Raw genomic sequence first — 22,782 nt, forward strand, 5'->3', positions numbered from 1 at the left:
TGCAGCATACGATCCGATTTTACCCAATGTGCGATTGGGTAAAATCGGATCGCAATGGAATAAAAGGGTTCACGCAATTTGTACTACTTTTTTTTTTTTTTTACAATATTCACTTATAAATTATTTGGTCAGTGTTCGCCCATTGTAAAATCTTTCCTCTCTCTGATTTACGTTCTGAAATGTATCACTGGTGGTGATATCTTTGGTTCTGCCTGGTGATCTGCACGGAATGTTCATTTGCTGAGAGTTCTATGCACAGAGGGAGATATTGCTTGCTTGACAGTTGGAAATGGCCGTTATCTCCCACTTTGCAACAAGGTTCACAGACAGCAAATTGCCAGGACCATGGTCATGACATCCCATGGTGGGAGGGGGTTCACCACAATATCAGCCATATACAGACCCCCCCCCCCTCCCCCCATGACCTATTCAAGAAAATGAATTGATTTCTCATGGGAAAGGGGGTATCAGCTACTGATTGGAATGATGTTCAATCCTTGGTTGCAGTTTCTCTTTAAAGCGGAATATAACCCTGCATTTCAACTTTGCTCTAAAACATTATTTACAGCATATTATATGCAAAAAGCATTTTTTTTTACTAGACCAGCATTGGAAGGGTTAAACACAGAGGTTTTAAGTTCCGTGCAGACATTCAGATGGTTACATTCTATTTAGTTAGTGTGTAACTGTTTATCAATAGATACATCTCTTTGGCTGTCCTCCAAGCTCCTTCTCAGTGAGAGAGATGAGTCATAATAAACACATATTTGTAAACAAAAAGTATCTAACTCAAGTTCGGATTCGTCTGCAGAAATCTCTAGGGACTTTAAAGCCCTATGTAACCCTTCCAATGCTGGTCTAGTAAAAAAAAAAATGCTGGTTGCATATAATATACTGTAAATAATGTTTTAGAGCAAAGTTGAAATGCAGGGTTATATTCCGCTTTAAGAAAGCCCATCATTATCTAAATCAAGTAGGCGGGAGTGTTGAGGACACAGAGTGGATTGGTGTGTGATTGACAATTGTATAAATGTATACTGGATTGAGCAGGACACGGCTAGTGTGGTGAGAGCATTCTGATTAATATTCCTTTTTTTTTTTATAAAACCCGATGTAAAATCTAGTGTGCAAGGTACCAGGTTCACTCTTAATGTCAGGTTGATATCAATCTACCAGAAATCGTACAGTGTACAGCAGATCAAGAATTCTAGCAGCTGTCTGCAGATTATTTTGACTTGCCACAAATCTCAACTCATGCTTGCCAATCCTCTCAAAGGATATTAAAACCATTTCTTTGTTTCTTACATGTATGTTTCTTTCAAATTTAGCTTTTTATGAACATTTTTTTGTTCTGGAAAGGAGTCTTATAAAGATAAAAGGGATTCCAATAAGACCGAAAATAAATAAATTGTGTTTTAACTGATCCAGATAAGCAAAAAGTAACAACATTGTTTTGAAGCTATATAACATATGACCATAAATAAAAAAAAGAGAGAGAGGAAAAAATATACCAGCACCAGTGAAGATAATTTGAAACATTTGGCAGCGAGTCAAACACTGCTGAGCTTAATAGTGTACATTTGTGAACAAAGCATCGCCTTTGTTGTTTTTCCGTCGCAATAATTGTTGTTTCATCTTCAGAAGAGCCACAGTTTTATGAATTCCACCAGTTTCTGAAGATTTTAGTGACATGGGCTTTGATGTGGGACCATTTAGATTTCCTTTTAAAATGATAAAAAATATCATGTGATTTCTGTCTTTCAGAGATAGACTCTTTATTACTTAGTGTAATTGTGTTTAATGGAAGAGGCAACAAAGGTCCTTTCTTATTAAGGTCACACCACCTAAAGATGGAGGGCCTAATTACATTCATGGTGTAAGGTCCAACATTTCAAAACTTGATCCTGTTCCCAGGCAAAGTTACAGGCATTGAGTTTGAGGGGGACTTGAAATCGAGTTAAGGGGAATGGTTTACTAAAGGAGATATGTAATTAACAAAAAGTAGAGTTGTGATGATCTGCTCGGCTGCCTGTGCAGGCAGGCAGCTTTTTGACCATTGTTTGGGTTTGCATGCTGCAAGACTCTGGAAAGAAGAGCTTCTGTCAGTTTTGCAGCTTGTGCTTGCAGAGGAATTTGCATACGTTGTCATGCAAATTGCTTGGCCACATTCATTGGAGGCGTGTACTATAAGTACTATGTCTTTCCCACAATGCTTGGCTGTTCATAAGGATTTCGTCCTATGTAACACTCCTGGTGGGGTGTCAGCCTTACTCTCTGTTTGAAGATCAGCTTAGAGTAATTCCTGAATCTGCGCTAGGCAGGTTTTCCCTAGTGCAGTTAGGATTGTTTATCTGTTTGTTTGTTCTGTTGCCATTGTCCTGTCCCAACGGTGGTCGGCAGGAAATGGTTCTGATCTCTGTTCTTGGAGTATAGCTGGTGCAGCGGTTGCTACCAGCTATCTCTTCTGATCTGTCTCTTTGGATCGCGCTAGCCACTTTTCGCTAGCGCTGTGGATCCTTCTGTTCTGTCTCCTGGGATCGCGCTAGCCACTTTTCGCTAGCGCTGTGGATCCTTCTGTTCTGTCTCCTGGGATCGCGCTAGCCACTTTTCGCTAGCGCTGTGGATCCTTCTGTTCTGTCTCCTGGGATCGCGCTAGCCACTTTCCGCTAGTGCTGTGGATCCTTCTGTTCTGCTACTCTGTACCTGGATCGCGCTAGCCACTTTTCGCTAGTGCTGTGGATCCTATCTATCGCTTGTCCCTGTTTTCGTGTGTCTGTCTTGTCTGCTACGACCGCTTGCTGAAGGCTCGGTGAGGTAACCGTTAAGCAAGCGTTCGCATCCTCTGTTTCTTGTTTGTCTGTCGATGGTTAGTTAGGCGTGCTTGTCTCTATTGTGCTTATCACGTGGAGACCGCGCATAACCGCGTGCACTGTTGCGAATGAGTGCGGTGTTCGCGGTTAGCTAGCGTTTGTTATTTTCTGCACCTCCTCATTGTATGATTTGCTGTGCCTTTGCTAACCTCGTATTCTGTTCTGATCTGCCTTGTGTCACGTCTGGCGATCGCACCTCTTGCGATCGCGTTCCTGTTTCATATCTGCTGTTGTGTGTGCACTAGTCGCGGGGTGGCGACTAGGTTGGCGCACACACATACAACCTGTCCCTTTGCTCGTCTCATCCGTAATCGCCTCTCTTGCGATTGCGTTCTGCGCTTCGTACAATTCCTGTCTGGCATTTGTGTAGGTACAGAGGATTGGTTCCTCTGCACTCCCCAGCACCATCTGCCGACAGGAATTTTCCCTCTACGGGTGCGTAGCACCTTTTGCTGGGTGCCTGCAAATATACGCTTGTGGAGGATTTCCGCCGTGTCAGCGCACGCGTTGTGCGCTGATCACGGAGAAAGTTCCACAATCGTTACAAGAGTGAGCTGATTTCTCTTTGGACATCCATTCATGTGCAAACCAGTTGTTTTTGGGCAAATTCTCTAGCACATGATTTACATGAACACAGCTTCATTGCACTGCACATCATTTTACTACATATCACCCTTTCTAACTTATTTCCAATAATCAATGTAAAGGTTTACTCAGGCTAAATCGCAATCCTTCGTCTTACTACACCAGTGCCGCCACAAGCACCAGGCGTCCTGCCGAAACGATGATGCAGCCTCAGCTAGCTAAAATAAGACCCTGGCCAAAAAAATGACCATGCCCCGACCCTCACCAATTCCTTACATAAAGCAGTGTATATTTTATTTATGGCACCTGACACAGAGTGATGAGCACAGTATAGGGACAGGTGTGCTTTTTACCACAGAGGGCACTGCACACAGTATATAACCACTGCTATGTTGCTGACCTGGATACTGGACAGTTCTAAGCACAGGAGCTAGCAGGCACAAATATACTGGGGTTGCACAAACAAATCCTTATCTTCACACTAATAATCCTACATGCAAGTGTCCTATCTGCAAAGTATGCTGCTATGCTACCTATCTAACTAATCTACTACTACAGAAATACAACAGATCTATCACTAAACCTTTGCAAATACACTCAGTTCCACTTATCTACATCAGCACACAAAAAAAACATATTAGTCACAGTTCTAAAAGTGGCCTCACACCATACAATTTTTTAAATATCTGTTCAATTTAAGAATTGCAATCAATTTTTCTGACTGATTGTAACATTTTAAAAATATGACTAATGTACCACACACCTATGTTCAATTTTTTCCTCAATTATGATAAAAATTATTGGAAACGCAGAGAAAATTGCTAGGGTGTGTATATTAATAAATTAACCACTTTACCCCCGCGCGTACGTATTTCTCCGCCCCTTTTTCCATCCTTTAAAAACCAGGGACGGAGAAACACGTACTTTCCGCGTTCCCGACGCTGCCCGCGCTCCCGCTCGTAAACACGCCGCCCGCCGCTAGTAAAACCGCCGCCGCCCGCTCGCCCAGAGATCAATGAACGGGAAAATCCATTCCCGTTCGTTGATCTAAGCCCCGCAATGATCAGCTGCTCTCCTATGGGCAGCGCGATCATTGTGAGAAAAAACTCACGTGTCCATGCTCATTATACTTCCTCCAAGCTTCCGGAAGGAAGCTTGGAGGTCGCATTAAAACAAAAAGTTACTGTGGCCATCTTGTGGCCAAATAGTAAACTACACCCTACACATTTTTCACATACAAATAAATGACTTTTACACATAAAATTAACTCATTACCTCCCACACTCCCCATTTATTTTTTTTTTTGTAATTAAAAAAAAAATAAAAAATTTACAATTAAAAAAAATACATAAATAGTTACCTTAGGGACTGAACTTTTTAAATATTTATGTCAAGAGGGTATAACACTGTTACTTTATAAACTATGGGCTTGTAATTAGGGATGGACGCAAAACTGAAAAAAATGCACCTTTATTTCCAAATAAAATATTGGCGCCAAACATTGTGATAGGGACATAATTTAAATGGTTTTATAACCGGGACAAAAGGGCAAATACGTTTCATGGGTTTTAATTACAGTAGCATGCATTATTTAAAAACTATAATGGCCGAAAACTGAAAAATAATTATTTTTTTCCCCACATTTTTCCTATTTTCCCATTAAAACACATTTAGAAAAAAATAATTCTTGGCAGAATGTCCCACCTAAAGAAAGCCTAATTGGTGGCGAAAAAAACAAGATATAGTTCATTTCATTGCGATAAGTAATAATAAAGTTATAGACGAATGAATGGAAGGAGCGCTGAAAGGTGAAAATTGCTCTGGTGCTCAGGGGGTAAAACCCCTCAGTGGTGAAGTGGTTAACAACCCAACACACACCATACAATATTTAGTAGAAATTGAAGAGAAATATCTGGCATTCCGGATTGATTTAAATCGAAAAAAAAAACGGGAAATCCAATCGGATTTTTCAGTCGATTGAAAAAAAAGCTTTCGATTTTTTCAAGAGATACGATTGTTTTTATCGAATTACTGTAAAATCGGATCATTTTATTGTATCGTGTGTGGCCATCTTAAGTAGGTACAATACAGCTAACCTGTTCCTGCAGCAAGTACAGTCTCCTCCTTTTTCTCTGCCTAGGCCTTATCAGATTAAAAATGCAGCATGTAAAACCTCCCTTTTCATCCCCCTTCTTATCTGGCTATGGTGGGAACTGTGCTGATTGGCTGCTAGGGCTTGCTCTGCATCCTGGGAGCAAATTATTTACCCATCAGACACCCATTCCATGCTTTTCTGAAAAAACTTTACAGCCGTAACACACTTTTCCCCCCCAAACTGTGTCAGTGAAGAATCAATGAGAAAACAAATCTCTGGGACAGTTTCACTGAACACTTTGATAAGTAAAACCAGTGTGATTCTCTGTGAGATTGAACTTGTATAATTTGCCCACTCATCCCTTGTTATCAGATCTGGACATAGCCTTGGATTTGGAAAAACTACAGATGGGCTCTGCTGAAATTGGGAAACAACAGACAGGTTCTGTTTAAATGTATTGTGAGCCTAGCAATATGTAAATAAGAATTACAAACCTTTAATTGCAATTATTGAAATTGAAAGACAGTTTACTTGTTTTGTAATCACACCATACTTGCAGGGGCATAACAAGAGCCTCCATGACTACCACCATTGTGGGAGGATCTAGGAACTAAGGGATGCCCAGCAGAGCAGCGGAAGTGGTGTATCATAAACTTCCAGCTGCCAGCAGAGCTACAGGTTCTACTCTATTCCTTGTTCCAGTGTGCCCTATAGTGTATTGCCTTGCCTCTCCTGATGCATGTCACATGACATGCAGAGATTGCTCTGCAGTAGATAGACTGTGTGTGTGCTTGGGTACAGGGTGTGGCTGGGCTTTTCTGGGGGGGGGGGGGCAGATAGGGTGGGGTTGTTCAGGGTTTTGCAATGGGGCCAGGCCAGCAGTTTTTTTTTACGGGCGGGGAGTTGACAAAGCTCTAGTTACAGCCATTTCACAAAGCTGACATTTTGTTAACTCTGTGAAGAGGCTGCTGGTACCAAAGTGGTTAAGAGAAGTCCTATTTTAATCTTTTAGCTGCACAGTGCACTATGAAAGTTACTGCAAATACAAACAACAAAGGATTCATTCACGGTAACCATGTATTTGATTTGTTGTAATCAAAGCAAGCGTCACATAAGGACAATTCTGTGTTTATACCATAAATTGTCTAATTTAATTAACAATCAGAGCTCTTATGATGGCACAAAGAACATCACACAAGGGGCAGTGAGTGAATAATCATGAAAGTAGTCACTGAACAGTGTGTGCCTTACTGCAATAACCACGATTTCAAAGCATAATCATAAAAGGATCAGATGACAAACAGTTCATGTTTTGTTTCTTATAAATAGTACCAAAAATAAAGTTCCATTTATAAAACAGTAACAATATGACAAACACACTGTTTGGATAGGAACCTTCACATCAACCGCTTTCACACATTTTTTTCAAGCCCCATGTAGACACTTCAGTGGCAGACCTTGTTTGTGTTTTTGTTGATTTTTTCCCTGTGTATAAGCATCTTGATTAGATGACATAAAATAAAGCAGTTGTTAAAGAGTACCTCTAGCATAATAGATAGAGCCTGCCATGTCAGTGGCTGGCGGTGGACCAGTCACAGACCTGCTGGTGCTGGCAGTGGCTGCAGCAATGGCGCTGCCTCTCCTGGTGGTGCCTCGCCCTCTACCTCTGCCAGTCGAGCAACAATATAGAAATACAATAAGAAAAACAAAACAATAACAAAAACAACAAAATATATATAGGGCGGGAAAGGCTGTAAACTTTATTAAATAGTCTGGGTTGGTGGTGAGTGACAAAAAATAAAAATGAAAGGTTTAGTGTAGTCTACAGTAGTCGATAACTAACTAGTGTGACAGACAATGACAATCAAAGTCTCACAACAGATGCTGGCCTGTAAAGCCTCATCTACACGTGTAGATGAGGCGGCGATCTGGCAGCTCGATTAGCCGCCGGATCGCCTCTTCCGCGTTTCCGTTCACCGCGCGTGCGCCGGAATCAATACCCGCTTGATTCCCGCTCGTCCCCGCACCGCTTATCTTCCGCTCGATTCCCTGCCATTGTCCCCTTGCGGGGAGCGAGCAGGGAATCGGCGGTGGGGAGATCCGTCCTGTCGGATCTTATCAATCGAGCCGCATCAGCGGCTCGATTGATAAGGAACATCGCCGCCGCATCTACGTGTGTAGATGCGGCTTTAAGTAACTATTACACAGTAGTGAAGCTGCGGCACTAAATAAACTGACAGACTAGCAGTACAAATTAAGTAAACTAAAACGTAGGTAACACAACTACTACTAACTATAATCGCAAAGTCTACAGACAGTAGTCGATAACTAGTGTGGTAGACAGTGACAATGAAAGTCTGCCACACACGGACGCAATCAATAGGGTCAGGCAGATGCCAGTCACAGATCACAACAGATGCTGGCCTGTAAAGTAACTAACACAGTACTGAAGCTGCATCACTAAATAAACTCACACACTAACAGTACAAATTAAGTAAATTAGTAGTACACAACAACTAACTATAATCCCTAACCTACCTAAACTAGTAGGCTAAGGCTACCTAGGCTAGCAAGCACTAGCCTAGCACAGTATACAGTATATACACTACACTAGCTGACTGAACTATAACAATCAAATCACTATCTATCTATAAATCATATATGTGTTCAGGAGGTGAATACAATGTAAAACGCTGGGTTTAACAATAGGGACGCACTTGCTAAGACCAACAGCAGCACTGGAGATGCTCTCAGTACCGCAGAGTCACAAGCAAGGACGGGCTCCTTAAGATGGCCGCCGCCTTATATAAAGGAGGGGAGGGCCAGGCTCCCCTCCTCTGATTGGCTGTTAGGGCCTCAGCTGGGGGTCTTCTGATTGGCCCAATGACATCATCCCCTGGATACCGCAATCCGGATTCGTGATCATGGTGGTCACGGTTGAATTCGGCCGAATTTGAGCAGCACTATCTGGATACATTCGAATTCGGGATCGGTATCGATCTTCGAATTCGAGTCTGGATTCATAAAAAACAACCTGTGATCACGGGTAAATTTTGAATTCGCGAATAGTGATGAGCAACCCTGCTGCTAAATGCTTCCCTATCACTTACTAGATATCATACTGATAAAAACACATGGTGTGTCCAGCTACAGGAACAGGATTGGCCAGAGAGTGTTTTCCTCCACAGAGCTAACTCTTCCCGCCTTTATGCTATACAATAAATGAATATACAAGAGGTATGAGGAGGCAGCAGTTATTTGATGACTCGGTTGGCAGCTCTACTGTACGGGTCTGTAGGTCATGTGACTCAGTTTGCCTAAGGGAGTTTCTCTGGAATAGCTACATAAAGTAGTTTTAGGCTCCAGGGGGAGGTCCAGAATTGTTCCTTGCATTGGGGGCCAAACAAGGGCATACATTGTAAGGGTGAATGGGGGAAAATCAATGGGGGGAAAATCAATGGGAGGAAAATTATGGAGTTACAATTAGAAGTAAACTGCAGTGGGGAAATCTCAGTAACAGTAGGCTTGGTTTTCTGAACCTCTTATCCCCAAAAGATCATAATCATTTTGGACGACAAAACTCTAGGGTGTAGATGGGCCTTTAATGTCCATGCATTTTTGGAAGGAACATGTACACTTTAAACTGAGAGGAAAAAAGCAATATCTTATTGAAAACACTGAATCTTTTTTCCCTGAAAACAGGCTGATGCCAAGTCTAATTCTGTTTTTCACCAGGGATTTGACAGGTGGCCCTTTCAGAGTTTAAATATTTACATGAGATATGATACTCCACTGAATATTTTCAGTCCATTAAACTGCCCTCCTGGAATTCAACACAAAGACCATCTTTCCCCCAGAAACTCCCACTGCTACTCTATCCAAATTAATAAGACTGTTTACTTCCTATGTACACATTCCAGGTAACCTGTTTATACCTTGCTGCTCTTGAGAAAACCAAGGGCACCAAATGAAGCATAAAAGATAATTGCAATATTTGTTTATTTGGTACATGCTGCCTGACTCTCCTTATAAAATAACTGCAAAGTAAGTATGCAGGCAGTTAAGGACACTACACACACATTTAGGCCTCTTTCACAGTGAGACATTGCGTTTGATGGGACGTTAAAGTCGCACAACGTGCCCCTAACGCAGCGCATGTAGGTTATAAAATTGGACGTTATTTAGCACTGCGTTATGTGTCTCTTGGTGCGCCGTTTTCGTTGCATACTGATGGAACGAAAACGGTGCATGCGTTACATTTAAAAAAAAAAAACATTACTGAGCATGTACAAGACACATAACGCAGCAAATGTATTGCTAAACGCAGAGCATGCAGCACTTTCTAAATATTGCTATACATTACACACAACGCAACATGTGCACTGTGAATGTCGCACAGACTTTGTATTGCTGTGTGTTAGTCTGCGTTATAATTTTTTATAACGTGCAACTTTAACGCCCCACTGTGAAAGAGGCCTTAATTAGGTTACAGTGTAAAGAGAGGATAATCACAAAAACTGCTGAGATTAGGCCAGTCAGAGAAATGGTTGTAACATCCCAAAAGAAAAACAAAAAAAGCCAGAAAATAGATAGTGCCTAGTGCCCCAGAAATATATGTACCTACCTTCCTAAGCCCCTCCCCCTCCTAAATGCCCCCCCCTCCACCCCCACCCCTGCATTTGCTTAATTGCATGAACTGTGCAGAGCCAGTGGGATTGTGGGAAGTTTTTTTAGGTACAGTAACAAACTTATTTCAGCATACAAATAACAGAAAGCTTACTATATTGGATAAGATAAGAACACTATAGCCATAAGCTAATTAAATCCTTGTATAGCTGATGTTTGCTGTGGGAGGGACAGTAAAGGCTCATATACACACCTACCAACAATCTGTCCAAGTATCTTCCAAACTTGTCTGTTGGAAGTTATGTTAAGTGTGTGTACGGCTGGCAAACAACCAGTTGACCAACTGATAACAGTTTTTTTTTTTTTTGCCAGATCCAACCTGAGGATCAATCTGACCAACTATCAAGCAGGTTGGAACGTGTGTACAGGTCTTTTGAACAACTTTGTTGTTGTTGAATGCAGACATGTTGTGCAGTTTGTCATTTAGCTTGCACGCATAGTATTAAAATGTGTTAGTTGTTTAGTTGGTTGGCGTGTGTGTACATACTTTTCATGTAAACAACTTGTACGGCTGATCATGTTGTGTAGTTGGTTGTGCATTAAGTTGGATGTGTGTATGAGCCTTAAGCTGTGGCAGCAAGGAGGGAACATTAACACTGAGCTGGGTTGTAAAAAAAAAAAAATAGAAAGTGCAGAAGTGGTGTCTCTTTTTGACATCTCAGAGTAAATATGGAAACCAGCAGCAGTATTGTATACAAAGCGTATTATACAGGCTGCCTCCTGCCTAGTGTTGGGCGAACAGTGTTCGCCAGTGTTCGGGTTCTGCAGAACATCACCCTGTTCGGGTGATGTTCGAGTTCGGCCGAACACCTGATGGTGTTCGGCCAAACTGTTCGGCCATATGGCCGAACTAAGAGCGCATGGCCGAACGTTACCCGAACGTTCGGCTAGCGCTGTGATTGGCCGAACGGGTCACGTGTAGTGTTGGGCGAACATCTAGATGTTCGGGTTCGGGCCGAACATGGCCGCGATGTTCGGGTGTTCGAGCCGAACTCCGAACATAATGGAAGTCAATGGGGACCCGAACTTTCGTGCTTTGTAAAGCCTCCTTATATGCTACATACCCCAAATTTACAGGGTATGTGCACCTTGGGAGTGGGTACAAGAGGAAAAATTTTTTAGCAAAAAGAGCTTATAGTTTTTGAGAAAATCGATTTTAAAGTTTCAAAGGGAAAACTGTCTTTTAAATGCGGGAAATGTCTGTTTTCTTTGCACAGGTAACATGCTTTTTGTCGGCATGCAGTCATAAATGTAATACATATAAGAGGTTCCAGGAAAAGGGACCGGTAACGCTAACCCAGCAGCAGCACACGTGATGGAACAGGAGGAGGGTGGCGCAGGAGGAGAAGGCCACGCTTTGAGACACAACAACCCAGGCCTTGCATGAGGACAAGAAGCGTGCGGATAGCAATTTGCATTTTGTCGCCATGCAGTCATAAATTTAATACAGATGAGAGGTTCAATAAACAGGGACCGGAAACGCTAACCCATCACAGATGTTCATTGTTCATGTTACTTGGTTGGGGTCCGGGAGTGTTGCGTAGTCGTTTCCAATCCAGGATTGATTCATTTTAACCACTTGAGGACCTAGGGCTTTCTACCCCTTAAGGACCGGCCACTTTTTTTCCATTCAGACCACTGCAGCTTTCACGGTTTATTGCTCGCTCATACAACCTACCACCTAAATGAATTTTGGCTCCTTTTCTTGTCACTAATAAAGCTTTCTTTTGGTGCTATTTGATTGCTCCTGCGATTTTTACTTTTTATTATATTCATCAAAAAAGACATGAATTTTGGCAAAAAAATGATTTTTTTAACTTTCTGTGCTGACATTTTTCAAATAAAGTAAAATTTCTGTATACATGCAGCGCGAAAAATGTGGACAAACATGTTTTTGATTAAAAAAAACCCATTCAGTGTATATTTATTGGTTTGGGTAAAAGTTATAGCGTTTACAAACTATGGTGCAAAAAGTGAATTTTCCCATTTTCAAGCATCTCTGACTTTTCTGACCCCCTGTCATGTTTCATGAGGGGCTAGAATTCCAGGATAGTATAAATACCCCCCAAATGACCCCATTTTGGAAAGAAGACATCCCAAAGTATTCACTGAGAGGCATAGTGAGTTCATAGAAGATATTATTTTTTGTCACAAGTAAGCGGAAAATGACACTTTGTGAGGAAAAAAAAAAAAAAAGTTTCCATTTCTTCTAACTTGCGACAAAAAAAAATGAAATCTGCCACGGACTCACCATGCCCCTCTCTGAATACCTTGAAGGGTCTACTTTCCAAAATGGGGTCATTTGTGGGGTGTGTTTACTGTCCTGACATTTTGGGGGGTGCTAAATTGTAAGCACCCCTGTAAAGCCTAAAGGTGCTCATTGGACTTTGGACCCCTTAGCGCAGTTAGGCTGCAAAAAAGTGCCACACATGTGGTATTGCCATACTCAGGAGAAGTAGTATAATGTGTTTTGGGGTGTATTTTTACACATACCCATGCTGGGTGGGAGAAATCTCTCTGTAAATGGACAATTGTGTGTAAAAAAAATCAAAAGATTGTCATTTACAGAGATATTTCTTCCATCCAGCATGGGTATGTGTAAAAATACACCCCAAAACACATTATACTACTTCTCCTGAGTACGGCGATACCACATGTGTGGCACTTTTTTGCACCCTAACCGCGCTAAGGGGCCCAAAGTCCAATGAGTACTTTTAGGATTTCACAGGTCATTTTGCGACATTTGCTTTCAAGACGACTCCTCACGGTTTAGGGCCCCTAAAATGCCAGGGCAGTATAGGAACCCCACAAATGACCCCATTTTAGAAAGAAGACACCCCAAGGTATTCCGTTAGGAGTATGGTGAGTTCATAGAAGATTTTATTTTTTTGTCAGAAGTTAGCGGAAATTGATTTGTATTGTTTTTTTTCACAAAGTGTCATTTTCCGCTAACTTGTGACAAAAAATAAAATCTTCTATGAACTCACCATAGTCCTAACAGAATACCTTGGGGTGTCTTCTTTCTAAAATGGGGTCATTTGTGGGGTTCCTATACTGCCCTGGCATTTTAGGGGCCCTAAACCGTGAGGAGTAGTCTTGAAAGCAAATGTCGCAAAATGACCTGAGAAATCCTAAAGGTACTCATTGGACGTTGGGCCCCTTAGCGCACTTAGGGTGTAAAAAAGTGCCACAAATGTGGTACCGCCGTACTCAGGAGAAGTAGTATAATGTGTTTTGGGGTGTATTTTTACACATACCCATGCTGGGTGGAAGAAATATCTCTGTAAATGACAATCTTTTGATTTTTTTTTACACACAATTGTCCATTTACAGAGAGATTTCTCCCACCCAGCATGGGTATGTGTAAAAATACACCCCAAAACACATTATACTACTTCTCCTGAGTACGGCGATACCACATGTGTGACACTTTTTTGCAGCCTAGGTGCGCTAAGGGGCCCAACGTCCTATTCACAGGTCATTTTGAGGCATTTGTTTTCTAGACTACTCCTCGCGGTTTAGGGCCCCTAAAATGCCAGGGCAGTATAGGAACCCCACAAGTGACCCCATTTTAGAAAGAAGACACCCCAAGGTATTCTGTTAGGTGTATGACGAGTTCATAGAAGATTTCATTTTTTGTCAAAAGTTAGCGGAAAGTGACACTTTGTGGAAAAAAAACAATAAAAATCAATTTCCGCTAACTTTTGACAAAAAATAAAATCTTCTATGAACTCGTCATACACCTAACAGAATACCTTGGGGTGTCTTTTTTTCTAAAATGGGGACACTTGTGGGGTTCCTATACCGCCCTGGCATTTTACAAAACCGTGAGTAGTCTGGAAACCAAATGTCTCAAAATGACTGTTCAGGGGTATAAGCATCTGCAAATTTTGATGACAGGTGGTCTATGAGGGGGCGAATTTTGTGGAACCGGTCATAAGTAGGGTGGCCTTTTAGATGACAGGTTGTATTGGGCCTGATCTGATGGATAGGAGTGCTAGGGGGGTGACAGGAGGTGATTGATGGGTGTCTCAGGGCAGGGGCGTCTCACCCACCAGGCAAGTATAGGCGGTTGCCTGGGGCGCATGAGGTGGTGAGGCGTCATGAGGTGGTGAGGCGCATTCCCCCGCCGCTGCTACTGTGACCATGTTTTTTTTTTTTTTTTTTAATATTATATTACCTCCCGACTCAGTCCCCGGTGCTCGGCACGCTACCATGTGCTCAGCAGTGCCTCCACCTCCACTTCTCCCCAGCCAATAGAGCAATCAATACTGCTCTTCTCTGCCAGGCTCCTCCTTTAAAGCCGTGCCCCTTCTTCCCAGTAGCCACACAGGTAAAGTGTTTACCTCGTGTGGCCCAGCCTTTAACTCCGCCCGACGCCAGTCAAACCAGGAGCCAGCGGCCAGCCAGCTTATGCCCCCGACAGTCTGACCCCCCACCTGTGTCACTGGCTGCACACAGACACTGGAGCGAGACAGCCAGGGGACAGATGCAGTCACAGAGAGAAGAATGTGATGTGTCCGTGTTGGAGCCCCGCCCCCGCACAAGACAGCAACACAGCCCGGGAGAAGGGAAGTTTCTGCTCCAGAGTAGTGATGGGAATTCCGGCTCTTTTCAGAGAATCGACTCTTCTGAATCGGCTCCCATTAACCTCCTTGGCGGTTAATTTTTTCTACAAAAATTGCAGAATTCCATTTTTTTTTTATTTTTTTTTAATGTTTCATGTAAAGCTACCAGAGTCGTAGCTACATGAAACACCACTAGAGGGCGCATGTGGCCCTCTAGTCCGATCGTCGCCGGCATCTATAGCAAACAGGGGAACGCGTATATAACGCGTTCCCCTGTTTGGCTTCTCCTGTCGCCATGGCGACGATCGGGATGACGTCATGGACGTCAGCCGACGTCCTGACGTCAGGCACACCCGATCCAGCCCACAGCGCTGCCCGGAACTCATTGATCCGGGCAGCGCAGGGCTCTGACGGGGGGGGGCCCTCTTCAGCCGCTGCGTGCGGCCGATCGCCGCAGAGCGGCGGCGATCAAGCTGTGCGCGCGGCTAGCAAAGTGCTGGCTGCGCGCACAGCAATTTATAGAATGAAAATCGCCCCACCAGGGGCTGAGATCTCCCCCTGCGCGGCATAGCCCGAGCTCAGCTCGGGCTTACCGCCAGGGAGGTTAAAGAGCCGACTCTTACGGCTCTGAATCGGCTCTTCATTAAATATCACTAAACACCACTCAGAATCGGAGTAAAAGCCCCGCCCCCGTCTCCATGACAATTCCAGACTGCTTCTCTGACTGGGGCAATCCCTCCTGCTACTGCTCTGCTCCGCCCCATACACTCCTACAAGCTGCAAGAGGAGGACTACATCTCCCAACATTCCTCAGCGCCCTTTATTGCAGAGCAAAGCAGAGCTCTGTGGGGCGGCTGAGGCATCGGCTCTTTCAAAACTGAGAACCGGCTCTTGACGTTCGCAGCAAAGCCGGCTCATTCACGAACGACCCATCACTACTCCAGAGATGATAAGCTGCATGCACAGGCAGAAGAGAAGGTATGCAGGCAGGCAGCTAAGAACACTTCCTGTCCTGTGTGCAGACTCCCAGTACTGTTATAACTGCTAGAATGTGCCCTGCTCTTTTGATACTAGAGTTTTCTTAGAAAGCTGGTTAGGCTGTAGGCTGGTAAAGCTGTAAACCTGTGCTTTAGTGCTGTGCTGTCTCTCCCTCTCCCCTCTCTGTTCCTCTGCCCCCTCTTCCATCTTATGCCGTCTCTACCCCTCTCTGTTCCTCTGCACTCTCTTCCATCTTATGCTGTCTCTCCCTCTCCCCTCTGTTTCTCTGCACCCTCTTCCATCTTATGCTGTCTGAACAGAGAGGGGGGAGGGATTCCCCCTCTCTGTTCCTCTACCCCCCTCTTACATCTTATGCTGCCTCTCCCTCTCTACTCTTTCCCTCTGCTCGGATTACGTGTATTTTCTGGTGAAACGCTTCCACATTACGATTATTTTCTGACAACGCTGCCCCATTACGATTATTTTCTGGTGAAACGCTGCTGCCCTATGATTAATTTCTGGTGAAATGCTGCTGCAATAAGTGTATTTTCTGGTGAAACGCTGCCACCTTACGAATATTTTCCGGTGAACTGCTGCTGCAATAAGTGTATTTTCTGGTGAAACACTGCCACATTACAATTATTTTCTGGTGAATTACGATTCTGAATTACGATAATTACTATTATTTTCTGATGAAACACTGCCGCATTATGATTATTTTCTGGTGAAACGATGCTGCATTATGATTATTTTCCTGGGGGGAGGGGCTTGGGGGGGGGGGGGCGCCACAGGTTTTCTCGCCTGGGGTGACAAAATGACTAGAGGCACCCCTGTCTCAGGGGGTGGTTAGAGGGGAAAATAGATGCAATCAATGCACTGGGGAGGTGATCGGAAGGGGGTCTGAGGGGGATCTGAGGGTTTGGCCGAGTGATCAGGAGCCCACACGGGGCAAATTAGGGCCTGATCTGATGGGTAGGTGTGCTAGGGGGTGACAGGAGGTGATTGATGGGTGTCTCAAGGTGTGATTAGAGGGGAGAATAGATGCAAGCAATGCACTGGCGAGGTGATCAGGGCTGGGGTCTGAGGGCATTCTGAGGGTGTGGGCGGGTGATTGAGTGCCCTAGGGGCAGATAGGGGTCTAATCTGATAGGTAGCAGTGACAGGGGGTGATTGATGGGTGTTTAGGGTAGAGAACAGATGTAAACACTGCACTTGGGAGGTGATCGGACGTCGGATCTGCGGGCGATCTATTGGTGTGGGTGGGTGATCAGATTGCCCGCAAGGGGCAGGTTAGGGGCTGATTGATGGGTGGCAGTGACAGCGGGTGATTGATGGGTGGCAGTGACAGGGGGTGATTGATGGGTGGCAGTGACAGGGGGTGATTGATGGGTGGCAGTGACAGGGGGTGATTGATGGGTGATTGATAGGTGATTGACAGGTAATCAGTGGGTTATTACAGGGGAGAACAGATGTAAATATTGCACTGGCGAATTGATAAGGGGGGGTCTGAGGGCAATCTGAGCGTGTAGGCGGGTGATTGGGTGCCCGCAAGGGGCAGATTAGGGTCTGATCTGATGGGTAACAGTGACAGGTGGTGATAGGGGGTGATTGATGGGTGATTGATGGGTAATTAGTGGGTGTTTAGAGGAGAGAATAGATGTAAACGCTGCGCTTGGGTGGTGATCTGATGTCGGATCTGCGGGCGATCTATTGGTGTGGGTGGGTAATCAGATTGCCCGCAAGGGGCAGGTTAGGGGCTGATTGTTGGGTGGCAGTGACAGGGGGTGATTGATGGGTGATAGGTGATTGGCAGGTGATTGACAGGTGATCAGTGGGTTATTACAGGGAAGGATAGATGTAAATAATGCCCTGGCGAATTGCCCTGGCGAATTGGTCTGAGGGTAATCTGAGCGTGTAGGCGGGTGATTGGGTGCCCGCAAGGGGCAGATTAGGGTCTGATCTGATAGGTAACAATGATAGGGGGTGATTGATGGGTGATTGATGGGTAATTAGTGGGTGTTTAGAGAAGATAACAGATGTAAACAATACATTTGGGAGGTAATCTGACGGCAGGTTTGCGGGCGATCTAATGGTGTGGGTGGGTGATCAGATTGCCCGCAAGGGGCAGGTTAGGGGCTGATTGATGGGTGGCAGTGACAGGGGGTGACAGGGGGTGATTGATGGGTGATAGGTGATTGGCAGGTGATTGACAGGTGATCAGTGGGTTATTACAGGGAAGAACAGATGTAATGAATGCACTGGTGAATTGATAAGGGGGGGTCTGAGGGCAATCTGAGCGTGTGGGCGGGTGATTGGGTGCCCGCAAGGGGCAGATTAGGGTCTGATCTGATAGGTAAAAGTGACAGGTGGTGATAGGGGGTGTTTGATGGGTGATTGATGGGTAATTAGTGGGTGTTTAGAGGAGAGAATAGATGTAAACAATAGATTTGGGAGGTGATCTGATGTCGGATCTGCGGGCGATCTATTGGTGTGGGGGGGTGATCAGATTGCCCGCAAGGCGCAGGTTAGGGGCTGATTGATGGGTGGCAGTGACAGGGGGTGATTGATGGGTGATTGACGGGTGATTGACAGGTGATTGACAGGTGATTGACAGGTGATTGACAGGTGATCAGGGGGGATAGATGCATACAGTACATGGGGGGGGTCTGGGGGGGGTCTGGGGAGAATCTGAGGGGTGGGGGGGTGATCAGGAGGGAGCAGGGGGCAGGGGGGGTATAAAAAAAAAAATAGCGTTGACAGATAGTGACAGGGAGTGATTGATGGGTGATTAGGGGGGTGATTGGGTGCAAACAGGGGTCTGGGGGGTGGGCAGGGGGGGTCTGATGGGTGCTGTGGGCGATCTGGGGCGGGGGGGGGGAGAAAATCAGTGTGCTTGGTGCAGACTAGGGTGGCTGCAGCCTGCCCTGGTGGTCCCTCGGACACTGGGACCACCAGGGCAGGAGGCAGCCTGTATAATACACTTTGTAAACATTACAAAGTGTATTATACACTTTGTATGCGGCGATCGTCGGATTAACATCCCGCCGGCGCTTCCGTATGGCCGGCAGGATGTTGCGGCGAGTGAGCGGCGACAGGCGGAGGCGGAGGATCGCGTCACGGATGACGCGATCGCTCCGCCCATGCCCAAACAAGGACCGCCGCATTTTGTCAATACGGCGGTCCTTGCGGCGTCTACTTCCCGGCCGTCATTTGTCTATACGGCGGTCGGGAAGTAGTTAATTTGAGTCAGACGGTCTGCATTTTCTGTGGAGAGGCGGATACGCCGCCGATCTGTGATGATGCCTCCGGCAGCACTGAAACAGCGTTCCGACATAACGCTGGCTGCCGGGCAAGCCAGCACCTCTATTGCGTACATTGCCAGTTTGTGCCAGGTGTCTAGCTTCGATACCCAATAGTTGAAGGGTGCAGATGGATTGTTCAACACAGCTATGCCATCTGACATGTAGTCCTTGACCATCTTCTCCAGGCGATCGGTGTTGGAGGTGGATCTGCACGCTTGCTGTTCTGTGTGCTGCTGCATGGGTGTCAGAAAATTTTCCCACTCCAAGGACACTGCCGATACCATTCCCTTTTGGGCACTAGCTGCGGCTTGTGTTGTTTGCTGCCCTCCTGGTCGTCCTGGGTTTGCGGAAGTCAGTCTGTCGGCGTACAACTGGCTAGAGGAGGGGGAGGATGTCAATCTCCTCTCTAAAGTCTCCACAAGGGCCTGCTGGTATTCTTCCATTTTGACCTGTCTGGCTCTTTCTTCAAGCAGTTTTGGAACATTGTGTTTGTACTGTGGATCCAGAAGGGTATAAACCCAGTAATTGGTGTTGTCCAGAATGCGCACAATGCGTGGGTCGCGTTCAATGCAGTCCTAGGCCGAAGAGGTCATAGCCTAGGGTCACAAAAACCTGTTTATTTGGGCAATTTCAATGGTGGCGAGTCTGACGTACATAAATCGCAGCAATGGCCGTTAGCAACGTCTGAATCTCACGAAATGTCTCATGCAGGTAGAAGAAATATTGTTAGACTTGGGCTCCAAAGATGGGTTCCCTACATCTCTGCAAACCAGAGTTACAGGGCTCCAAATTTGGTAAAATCCCCCATAGGATTTCATTGGGCCTCCTATTTACAGTTCCAAAATCTCACATCTTTTCAAAGGGCAATTGCTCAGCAGTGGCAAATTTTCTAGCATTGTAGGGACCCTTAGGGGGAACATGACTGGTAAGTTTCGGGCCCCTAGGCCGAAGAGGTCATAGCCTAGGGTCACAAAAACCTGTTTATTTGGGCTATTTCAATGGTAGTGATGGTGACGTACATAAATCTCAACCATGGCCGTTAGCAACGTCTGAATCTCACGAAATGTCTCATGCAGGTAGAAGACATATTGTTAGACTTGGATTCCAAAGATGGGGTCCCTACATCTCTGCAAACCAGAGTTACAGGGGTCCAAAATTGGTAAAATCCCCCATAGGCTTTCATTGCCTCCCTATTTCACTTTCCAAAATCTCACATCTTTTCAAAGGGCAATTGCTCAGCAGTGGCAAATTTTCTAGCATTGTAGGGACCCTTAGGGGGAACATGACTGGTGAGTTTCGGGCCCCTAGGCCGAAGAGGTCATAGCCTAGGGTCACAAAAACCTGTTTTATTTGGGCTATTTCAATGGTAGTGATGGTGACGTACATAAATCTCAGCCATGGCCGTTAGCAACGTCTGAATTTCACAAAATGTCTCATGCAGGTAGAAGACATATTGTTAGATTTGGATTCCAAAGATGGGGTCCCTACATCTCTGCAAACCAGAGTTACAGGGGTCCAAACTTGGTAAAATCCCCCATAGGCTTTCATTGGGCCTCCTATTTACAGTTCCAAAATCTCACATCTTTTCAAAGGGCAATTGCTCAGCAGTGGCAAGTTTTCTAGCATTGTAGGGACCCTTAGGGGGAACATGACTGGTGAGTTTTGGGCCCCTAGGCCGAAGAGGTCATAGCCTAGGGTCACAAAAACCTGTTTATTTGGGCTATTTCAATGGTAGTGATGGTGACGTACATAAATCTCAGCCATGGCCGTTAGCAACGTCTGAATCTCACGAAATGTCTCATGCAGGTAGAAGACATATTGTTAGACTTGGATTCCAAAGATGGGGTCCCTACATCTCTGCAAACCAGAGTTACAGGGGTCCAAAATTGGTAAAATCCCCCATAGGATTTCATTGCCTCCCTATTTCACTTTCCAAAATCTCACATCTTTTCAAAGGGCAATGGCTCAGCAGTACCAAATTTTCTAGCATTGTAGGGACCCCTGAGCCATTGCCCTTTGAAAAGATGTGAGATTTTGGAAAGTGAAATAGGGAGGCAATGAAATCCTATGGGGGATTTTACCAATTTTGGACCCCTGTAACTCTGGTTTGCAGAGATGTAGGGACCCCATCTTTGGAATCCAAGTCTAACAATATGTCTTCTACCTGCATGAGACATTTCGTGAGATTCAGACGTTGCTAACGGCCATGGCTGAGATTTATGTACGTCACCATCACTACCATTGAAATAGCCCAAATAAACAGGTTTTTGTGACCCTAGGCTATGACCTCTTCGGCCTAGGGGCCCGAAACTCACCAGTCATGTTCCCCCTAAGGGTCCCTACAATGCTAGAAAATTTGGTACTGCTGAGCCATTGCCCTTTGAAAAGATGTGCGATTTTGGAAAGTGAAATAGGGAGGCAATGAAAGCCTATGGGGGATTTTACCAATTTTGGAGCCCTGTAACTCTGGTTTGCAGAGATGTAGAGACCTCATCTTTGGAATCCAAGTCTAACAATATGTCTTCTACCTGCATGAGACATTTCGTGAAATTCAGACGTTGCTAACGGCCATGGCTGAGATTTATGTACGTCACCATCACTACCATTGAAATAGCCCAAATAAACAGGTTTTTGTGACCCTAGGCTATGACCTCTTCGGCCTAGGGGCCCGAAACTCACCAGTCATGTTCCCCCTAAGGGTCCCTACAATGCTAGAAAATTTGCCACTGCTGAGCAATTGCCCTTTGAAAAGATGTGAGATTTTGGAAAGTGAAATAGGGAGGCAATGAAATCCTATGGGGAATTTTACCAATTTTGGACCCCTGTAACTCTGGTTTGCAGAGATGTAGGGACCCCATCTTTGGAATCCAAGTCTAACAATATGTCTTCTACCTGCATGAGACATTTCGTGAAATTCAGACGTTGCTAACGGCCATGGCTGAGATTTATGTACGTCACCATCACTACCATTGAAATAGCCCAAATAAACAGGTTTTTGTGACCCTAGGCTATGACCTCTTCGGCCTAGGGGCCCGAAACTCACCAGTCATGTTCCCCCTAAGGGTCCCTACAATGCTAGAAAATTTGCCACTGCTAAGTAATTGCCCTTTGAAAAGATGTGAGATTTTGGAACTGTAAATAGGAGGCCCAATGAAAGCCTATGGGGGATTTTACCAAATTTGGAGCCCTGTAACTCTGTTTTGCAGAGATGTAGGGAACCCATCTTTGGAGCCCAAGTCTAACAATATGTCTTCTACCTGCATGAGACATTTCGTGAGATTCAGACGTTGCTAACGGCCATTGCTGCGATTTATGTACGTCAGACTCGCCACCATTGAAATTGCCCAAATAAACAGGTTTTGTGACCCTAGGCTATGACCTCTTCGGCCTAGGACTGCATTGAACGTGACCCACGCATTGTGCGCATTCTGGACAACACCAATTACTGGGTTTATACCCTTCTGGATCCACGGTACAAACACAATGTTCCAAAACTGCTTGAAGAAAGAGTCAGACAGGTCAAAATGGAAGAATACCAGCAGGCCCTTGTGGAGACTTTAGAGAGGAGATTGACATCCTCCCCCTCCTCTAGCCAGTTGTTCACCGACAGACTGACTTCCGCAAACCCAGGAGGACCAGGAGGGCAGCAAACAACACAAGCCGCAGCTAGTGCCCAAAAGGGAATGGTATCGGCTGTG

General features: G+C 45.1%; 1 long non-coding RNA gene across 1 annotated transcript in view; it reads left to right on the plus strand.

Annotated features, from left to right (window-relative positions):
• The window catches only part of LOC137518816 (uncharacterized), a 102,807-nt gene that overhangs the window by 33,081 nt on the left and 46,944 nt on the right, over positions 1–22,782 (plus strand). Inside the window, exon 2 of the long non-coding RNA XR_011020899.1 lies at positions 10,549–10,594. This is a non-coding gene — a long non-coding RNA (uncharacterized lncRNA). The remainder of the gene's footprint in view (positions 1–10,548; positions 10,595–22,782) is intronic.

The sequence above is a fragment of the Hyperolius riggenbachi genome, chromosome 5 (genome assembly GCF_040937935.1).
Source record: "Hyperolius riggenbachi isolate aHypRig1 chromosome 5, aHypRig1.pri, whole genome shotgun sequence".
Classification (NCBI taxonomy): domain Eukaryota; kingdom Metazoa; phylum Chordata; class Amphibia; order Anura; family Hyperoliidae; genus Hyperolius; species Hyperolius riggenbachi.